The 9360-nt window shown below is 33.6% G+C and overlaps 1 protein-coding gene and 1 pseudogene across 4 annotated transcripts in view; one reads left to right on the top strand and one right to left on the bottom strand.

The window, feature by feature from the left end:
• The window catches only part of LOC110029857 (protein DGS1, mitochondrial), a 142380-nt gene that overhangs the window by 69239 nt on the left and 63781 nt on the right, over positions 1 to 9360 (top strand). The window lies entirely within an intron of this gene.
• On the bottom strand, positions 3914 to 4585 carry LOC110029859 (annotated as a pseudogene).

Genomic DNA, 9360 nt, shown 5'->3' with positions numbered 1-9360 from the left:
TATATATATATATATATAGGCTTCACATTTATACCTCTTTTGTTCCTTTGCTAGGGAGATATGGCATAGTTTGGGAAGGATTTTTAGTTTGAAAAATTTTACTTGGCATAATATGGAAGTTTGCTTGCTTGCTTGGCAATCTTTTGGTTCATCAGACACAACAGTGCATCTCATTCCTTATATAAATTTGTGGATTATTTGGTGTGCTAGAAACAATGTGAAACATGAGCTCTCTTCTTCTTCCTCTCTCCACTATTTCTTACATTCTTGCCTAACATGCAAAGGCCCCTAAACAGATACGATTATTGCCCAGATCTTTGCCTGATTACGGCTGGAGGCCATCTTTAATATATTGGTAGCTCCCTCCCCCGGGCTGGATCAATATTAATGTTGATGGAAGTTGGAAAAATTGCATGACCGTTGCTGGGGCCATTTTTCAAAAATCATTTGGGCAAGTGTCTCTTTTCTTTTTCTTCTCCTGTCCGGGCTTCAACTATTATTGAAGTAGAGGGTTGGGCAGTATTTCTGGCTCTAAATTTTGTCGTTATTAATTGACCTGCAATTTTTATTGAATCGGATTCTTCTGTTTTTCTGGATTTCATCAATAGAAAACAAGAGCCTCCTTGGAATTTAATTATTTGTCTTAATAAGATTTGGCAATTTATAGCTTCTCATGACCATCAGGCCATATGGATTTTTATATACAGGGAGGGAAATGCACCGGTGGATTGGTTAGCTAAACGTGATTTTTTGGGTGTGGAGATTTTGAATCTTCCTTAAGTCAGATGTTCACTGTGATATGGCTTACGGTCTCCTTTCATCCCTAAAGGTCTTCGGTTTCTGGCTTTGGGGGAGGATTTTTTCTGCTCTATTAATCCTCATCTCTTTGCAGTTTTGCTACTCCTGCCGAGTAATGCCCTCTTTCAGATTGTTATTTTAACTTTTGTTATACCACATTTCTATCCTTTTGCTTACTTTTCTTCTTATTTTGCTACAGTTTTCTTTCTTTAATTTGTTTTTTTGGGTATACATGTAACTATCTTTTGGAGCTTTTGGGTGTGTTGTATATCGTGGGAAAGATCCTACTTTCTGGATTTTTCCTAACCCACTGTGTTGTCCTCCCTTTATAAATATTTTATAAATTTTAATATATATATATATATATATATATATATATTTGGGGGAAAGAGCAGTGGTAGCTCCCTACGCGTTAATATTTAAAAAAGAAGGTACAAGGATAGGGAGGGGGAGAGGATCCCCTTCTAGAAAACACAAAAAATACAATTAACTCACCCCTAGGGGTCCCTCTCCCCGCAGTACAACTCACCCAAAAAAGAATATCTAAAATACAGGTATACCCGAAAACCAAAAAAATCAAAAAAGAGTAATCCTGTGTACTTGTATATCTTGGAAGTATCTTGAAAAGAGACAAAGAAAATCATGTAGAAGAGCTGTACTCGGTATAGCAGATATCTCCTAAAAGACCGTGAGCAGGGACTCCAACATAGCTCGTGACTCCAAAAAAAGAGATCATCCTGTAACAAGTGATAAAAACAGCCAAGCCAAATAAAATAGAAGAGAACCGCAAGAAAAAAGACAGTAATGCCCAGCCAAACCAAATAGAGCTTCATTTGATGGCCAAAAGGCATAAAAAACTTAAAACCGAACATAAAGAAGATTTAAAGTATCCCCAATGATGAGTCTTCGAAGAGGGGCAGTGGGGTGTATGCCAACATGACAGATCTCCCCTGCATGCTTGACAAGCCAATCGACAGGGGAATTACCCTCTCTATGTATAAACTTCCAATTAACCTCAAGATGTTTATCAGCTATAAGAGCTAGTATTCTTTTAAAGGTACCAAAAAAATCCCAGAGTGTAGAAGAGGTACCAACCAAAATATCATAAAGCATTTTAGAGTCCATCTCCACCTCTAATTTATGAAAATTGAAAATGTTAGCCACCACTAAAGCCAAATAGACTCCCCAACATTCTACAGCCAATGGAGTTTCAGCAATTACTGGGGAAGCGAAATAACAAAGACATCTCCCCTCAGAATTTCTAAATAAGCCCCCAACCGCAGCATAATCAGGATGCCAACAACCATCAACATTTAATTTCACATAATTAGCATGCAGGGGAGCCCATGTAATAAGCCAAGGGGGCTTAGAAACTTTAACCACAGAAGAACTAGCTCGTAAAACTTTATTGTAATTGACAATCACATAGGCAACAATTATAAAAGTAGAGGGGAGAGGTGTGATACTTAAAGCTGTTTCTGGAGTTCCAAAGGAACCAAAGAACCAATAAGGGGAGGGGAAACCTCTCCTGACAGGCATCATAATCCTTCCATTGCCACAAATAACTAGTTAAAGAACCTCTATGTATCCAAGAGAAACCAAAATAAGAGCAAATCATATCCCAAACATCTAAAAAGAAAACACAATCAAAGAAGATGTGCTTTATATCCTCCTCCTTCATTTTACACATATAACATCTTGAGGCTAATTTCAATCCCTTAAGCTTAAGGATATCATCAATTGGGATTAAAGACTTAAGATATCTCCAAAGAAAAAAAGGATATAGAGGGAGATAAATATTTATGCCAAATTTATTTTCTCCATATCCAATCCCGATATGAGTGTAGAGTGCCATAAATGAGTTTACAAACCGAGAGAGAATTGCTTCTTTTCCACATGGGGAGATCCCTATGAGTAGGAGTAATGAGGATAATGATAATATGTTTTGCATTATGTTCCCCAACCATAGAACATAACTTAGAGTAATCCCAACCATCATTAGCAAAGAAATCTGAGACCAATAAAGAGTTAAAATGAAGAGAGTGAGATAAATCAGAATTATGTGAAAAACCCCAATTATCATTCCAGAAGGAAATCTCCTCTCCCCAATGTCCCAAAAAATGAAACCATTTACTGTATGTCTAGCTTTTACCACAACTATCCAAATACGAGAATCTCCAACCTTCCACGAGACCAAGGAAGGATGAGTGTGAGCACAATATTTTTGCTTCAGAAACATGGCCCAAAGAGAGGAACCCAATCTAAATTTATACCAAAGTTTACAAAGGTTCACTTCAACAATATGTTTTAGTGCTTTAAAACTGAAGCCACCAGCCTCTTTAGGCTTACAAACTTTATGCCAAGTACTCCAAATTTTCTTTGCACCATTGCCCACCCAAAGAAATTTATTAAAGAGCTTCTCCATAGTACAAATAGCACTTTTCTTGGGATTGAACACTTGCAAAACATATAATGGAATACTTTGAAGAACACTAGTAAGTAAAAAGATCCTGCCTCCAGTGGAAAGGTAAACATTTCTCCAATCATGTACTTTACGTTTGATTTTATCAATCACATGATCTATATGTATTTGTTTCTTCCTCCCCCTTATCAAATTCACCCCAAGATATTTAAGGGGAAGAGAGACTTGATGAAAGCCTATAAACATAACTCCTTAATGAGTAATATGTTGCTTAACCTGCTTGCCAAAAAACATCTGACATTTGTCACTATTGGACCAGAGCAGTTTTGGAAATCCTGTAGAAGCCCCATCACTTGTTTTATGGCAACTTTAGAAGCATTAGTAAAAATAATAACGTTATCAGCATAAGCAAGGTGGGAGACCGTCATTTTGGCTTTGTTGGAAAACTGAGCATGGGGATGTGAGAATGGGAAACTGTTAAGCATCCTAGAAAAATAATCAAAAGCTAAAATTAAAATAATAGGAGAAAGAGGGTCTTCCTGTTTGATGCCCCGATAAGCAGTGAAAAAATCATAAGAGTTTCCATTAACTAAGACAAAATAATAATTGTTGGCAAGCCATCTTTTAATCAAAGAGCAGAAACTTGTTTTGAAACCTCTAGCTTTTAGAACTTTGATGATGAAATCCCATTTAACTAACTTCGCTCCAGTTTTACGAAGAAAAACACGTTCCAAGTTTGGGCAAAACTGAGAACAAATAAACAAGGGAAACTTAACAGGCAAAGAGAATAATATCTTCTTAGAAAAATAATTTTAACCATGTTAACATATAAACTTATCAAGCATTGGTGATGGCTTGACTTGCTGAGAATCACAACCTCATACTTGATTTGAAACCATTTCATGTCATCTTCTTCCGTAACTTGGTGCTGAACGCCGAGTCGTTACCTACAGCGTCGTCGACGGCTCACTCGATAACCATGTTGCTCCAGCACGACATAAAAGTCCATTCTATAAATGTCGGTTAAAGGATCATATTTAATTCCAAGATCAATGTGCATCCAGTTTCACTGAAGTTCCTCGTCAAAAGCTCATACTCCTTAACCTTCAAACTGCTCTCGAGGAGTTTCATCGCCTTTTCACCTCTAATAGTGACTTAGCAAGCAATTTTTTCATTGCTACGGATTCCAAATGATCGAACAGTACACCTTGCCTTAGAGAACACAGGAATTTGTCCACTTAATTGTTTGAGCACCTTCGCAGCTTTCGTGAGACGATCACCGCTCTCTCCCACCGAGATGTTCAGCACCTGCTTCTGCACTTTGATCTCTCGCATAGGGTTGGAAAGCTTTTTCTCTGATGCCATTGCTGCAGTTCGAAGGGCTCTGAGAGCGAGCGATATGCTCGTTTTGGCTCGAAATACTACTCATCAAATTTATATATATATAAATATATATATAATATAGATATTAGTAATAATATAAATTGGTTTCAGTAGAACTCTCTAAGTACCTCAACTTGCAACATTTCTCCTTTTCTTGATGCTCCCAGTTGCTGTTACGGGATAAATGATGAGAAATGGCATGGAAATATGATGCATTCAGGTTATTGTATATAAGTAATTAGATAAAAAAGTTTATATAAAAATAATAATAAATCGTCATAGCCGTCCATTTTTTCGTGCACTGTTACACGTAAAGGTTAGTGGAGTCTTTTGATTTGCTAGTGCTGGGAGATATCAATGAGTGATTATCTAATTAATTGGTGATTAATCTAATAATAATTAATTTAGTTCTTTATTTTTTTAAAACATAATATATTATTATGTTACAAATAGTATTTTATATCAATTTGCTTGATTCAAAATATAGAATTTTATAAAATTAGTTTGGTGGATTTTGGGAGATGTGAAAAATGGCATATATTTTGCAATTGCTGAAATTTTGGTTGATTTCTCAAAATTAGGTGTTATAGTAAGATTGACTTAAACAGATAATGGCAATGGAAGTGGTCGAATGCTCGAATAATCTTGTGTGGGGTGACAGCTGGCTGGATTGTGGCTGGTGTGGTAGTGTGACTCGGCTTCCTCTTGCTTTTAATTTAGTTATCAATATTGTTGACATGGTGTTTTGGTGTATCTCTTGGTTCCGTTTGCTGCTACGTTGGTTGTCTAAGTCATGCTGGCTACTAATGTGAATGGTGGAAGTTGGTTGTTCTAGTCATGCAGACTACAAATGTGAGTGGTTGAAATTTTTTTATCGCCATCATATAATATTCTTAGATGCTTTGATGCGTAATTTTTCTTCGGCCTTTTATTCCATCAGTATTGTAGTTTCTTCTAGTTTTAAGGTAAACATTTTTTCTTGCTACATTATGATCAGATTTTAAACTCGTAATTCCTTTTTAATTTTTTCTTGTTGGAAAAATTTTTATTTATCATTTGTTGAAGTAGCTGATTTGAAAATTTATTGACGCTCTTATGCTATTGTGATTCTCTTGAATTGGTTATTTGGATCTTTGACACAATCTTATTCATTTTGAAACCAAGGTTGATTATTCTCTGTTATTTTTTCTCGAATATATTTTCATAATGATTTTGCTATAAAGATTGCTTTAGAGGTCTCTTTTCTTTCATTAGAAGGGGAGATATCTACTAATCCAGTTTGGTCTCAAAATTTATTTGGCTACCTATAATATTTTATTTACTTTTGTTTTTATTATTTGTAATTCAATGAGAATTAACAATGGGACATCTGTATCTTACCCTCAATTGCTAGGATTGCATTTGAATTGAACAATAGATTATGAGATTGTGATTGGAATTCACAGCAGAAAATGGAGGCAATCGATATATTTATATTTAGATATTTTCATACTTACATACTTACAAATTCTCTCTTTAAGCTTCAGTTTTCCTTCCCAAATGCCAATGTTGAGAGCAATCATCTCTCTGCTTGTCTGTCACGACCTGACCAGATTTTGTAATAATAGAAAATTTAAAAAAATAGGAGTAATAAAAAAACAATATTAATAAATAAATAAAGTGAATCGGCATGTGGGCTAATCATTGTTATGAGTAGGCTTAAGTGTCGTGAGGATCATTTCAATAACGAAGGGAGGGAGAGTGTAAAGAATGAGAGAGAAGAAGAAACCGTATGAGAAGAGAGCAACTTCGGTTTAGAGAAGAAGAAGAGAGGAAATCATTGATTTTGTGCGCAAGACGAAGTCATCTCCTAGACGAAGAAAGGAGGAGTTGACGTCGCCTCTTGCTGTGAGTTGCCTGGATTTGTCGAGCTGACACTGCTTTTGTGCTTGCGGTTCTATGTTTAGCCGCAAATTGAAGGCAATGAAGAAGAAGAAGAAGAAGAAGAAAACCTCCGACACCGAGTCCAAGCCTTGCTTACAGAGAAAGGAGGATGCCGGAAGAAAAAGCGAGCCTGTGCTTGGTGAATCACGACCGAAGGTGAAGAGAAAGACAAGTTGACGCCCTTGCGGTACTTACGTGCTAGAAGAAGAGAAAAGACGCTGGTGCTGCTCTGCATCGAGTCTAGATCGAGAGGAAGTGGGGTGGAGAACTCGGGCGTGCGTGAGTAGGGCAGCCGACCGAGCTAATGTAAGGTAATATTTGTGAATTTTAAATTAAATTAAATAAATTTATTTGGTGAGATAGGGTAGCTGACTGAGCTAATGTAAGGTAAGATTTGTGAATTTTAAATTAAATTAAATTAAATTAAATTATTTGATTTAGTTTAAGTTTTAAATTATATAAAATTAATTAATTAAATAGATTATAATAGTGACATTTATGGTTTGTGAATTTAAGTAAAATACTTTAAATGATTGGATTTGATGTGAAGGAGAAGACGACTCATGTGCAATTTAAGTCTTGTATTGGAATTGTGAGAACTGAATCTTATGGATATTTAAGATTTTATGATATTGATTACCTAAATGAGAAATATTAGTTTACTTGATAAATGGTAATAAGAGGTTTAATCTTATGGATATTTAAGATTTTATGATATTGATTACCTAAATGAGAAATATTAGTTTACTTGATAAATGGTAATAAGAGGTTTAATTTAATCAGATATAAAATAGAAGATTAGAGGTTAATTCAATTAGAGTTGTAAAAGGAAAGAAAATTCTTGTGCAAGAACAAACCAGATCTTTTAAGGAATTGTATGCTGATTCATATTTGTCAATTTAAATATATGTCATTAGATATATGTAAGTATTTCTTGTAAAATGAGATCTATATAATTCTATGCACATTTAATAGATTTAGGTTTTAGTTAAAAAGGGTGTGAGGTGAATGGATGGATATTTCATAGATCTCTTAAAAGTAAAAGTGAGTAATTTTTTTTATTTGTATTAAATTAATATTTATTTAATAAAGAATTTCTGTAATGCTTTAAACAATCATTTTATATTTATATGCTTTTTGTGAGATTGAAAGTTTAATGAAAGGAAATGAGAAAAGGGAAAAATGAATGTTTAATATTTTTCTTAAAAGGAGGTAAATTAAAAGAAATGAAATGTAAAAGTTTTCAAGTCATACAAGATTACTCCCAGATGGTGCTAACAGGGGATACGATGTGCCCGTCACTTTAAAGGAAATGGTAAGGGTGTACCTTCGGGTACCATTATTGTGTACATTTTTGAGGTTATCTTAGGGTTTGACGATAATTCTGTTATGATTGTCAAAGAGGTTTAAACAATAAATACTCAAAGTGAAATTGGAAGGGATAAATTTAACTTAAAAGTTTGAAGTTTTATAAACAAATGAAGTGTATTTTCTTTAGTCAATAATGCATAACATTGACATAATAATTTAATGCATATATAGATTATAATTACTCACGAAGTCAAATTTACTGTTACAATTAATATTTTCTTTCAAGAAAAAAGAATTTATAGGTTGATATTCTGATAAGAGAGATTTTGTTTACAAGAGGAGGATCACTGTTGTTATGTATTTATGATGATAGTTTTTTTTTGTACTATTTTTTCAGATAATGTTACACTGTTTCGTATTGGTTTGAGATGTTTGGGATTATGTGGTTTTATTGTTTTTTTGCTTTTATTGCATTTTGTGGATTTTAATCGCTCTTTTATACATTGAAAGATTCTATAAATTTGTGAATAGTTATTTAAATGTTTTCACCATCTAACCATAATCCCTAACTTGGTTAAATTCCAAGCTATCAAACCATGTTCTGACAAAAATAACCGTGACAGAACTAATTAAGACGAAATAGAAGTCAGACGGTGAAATCAAATTTTTTGTTAATTCTATTTTTTCACTAACAGTTTATTTTTTAAATTTTCTAAAGAAATAATTAATTTGCTAAAATAAAAAATTACCTTCCAGGTTGCTGCAATGCCTTCTATATACATTATCTCTTTCAATATTCATTTTATTCAGAAGCTTAAGGCATGAAACATGTTAAAACAACATAATGAGTTATCTTAAGATAACTCAGGAGCAATCACATTTCAAAACTTAATAATTCAAGGAAAAAAAAATATTATTCATGAGGGTCTTTCATATTTTTATAAAAATCTTAAAATATTCTAATGTATGTATTCATGACATTTACTTAATAGAGAACTTAAATTTCTATATGCATTAATTTTAACTTTATTTTTTTAATTTACACTCTTAAAATTTATATATGTCTTAGGAGCACCGTCAAAACATAATCTTACACACCCCTAATTGATATTATCCCATCAACACAGCGGTTCGTGATCTACTTTACGCGATTGTCTGAAATGGAAAATTTGTCAACTTGCTTTTGACCGATATTATCCCGTCAACGTAGATGTTGACGATCTAAATATCACAAATGTTTGGAATGGTAGGATAACATTGACGCACTCAGATATATTGATGTCTTGTGCTTGTACCATAAGGGGGGCAAACTCCTCTTTGCATGCATATACAAATATTCATATAAACACTACTTTATTCTTTCATATCATACTTTCTTTTCTAATGAGACTTTTCTTATATCTACTAATGAATAAATGTAATTTTACTATATTTATAAGTCCTGAAATAAACTGATATTTGCATATTTACTAAAATTTAAAAGGCCAAGCAATAATGCGATATATATATATATATAATATCTT

This window comes from Phalaenopsis equestris, unplaced genomic scaffold, assembly GCF_001263595.1.
Source record: "Phalaenopsis equestris unplaced genomic scaffold, ASM126359v1 Scaffold000608, whole genome shotgun sequence".
NCBI lineage: Eukaryota > Viridiplantae > Streptophyta > Magnoliopsida > Asparagales > Orchidaceae > Phalaenopsis > Phalaenopsis equestris.
Note: the sequence above shows the minus strand (reverse complement) of the source record. Positions and strands in the feature narration are given on the sequence as shown.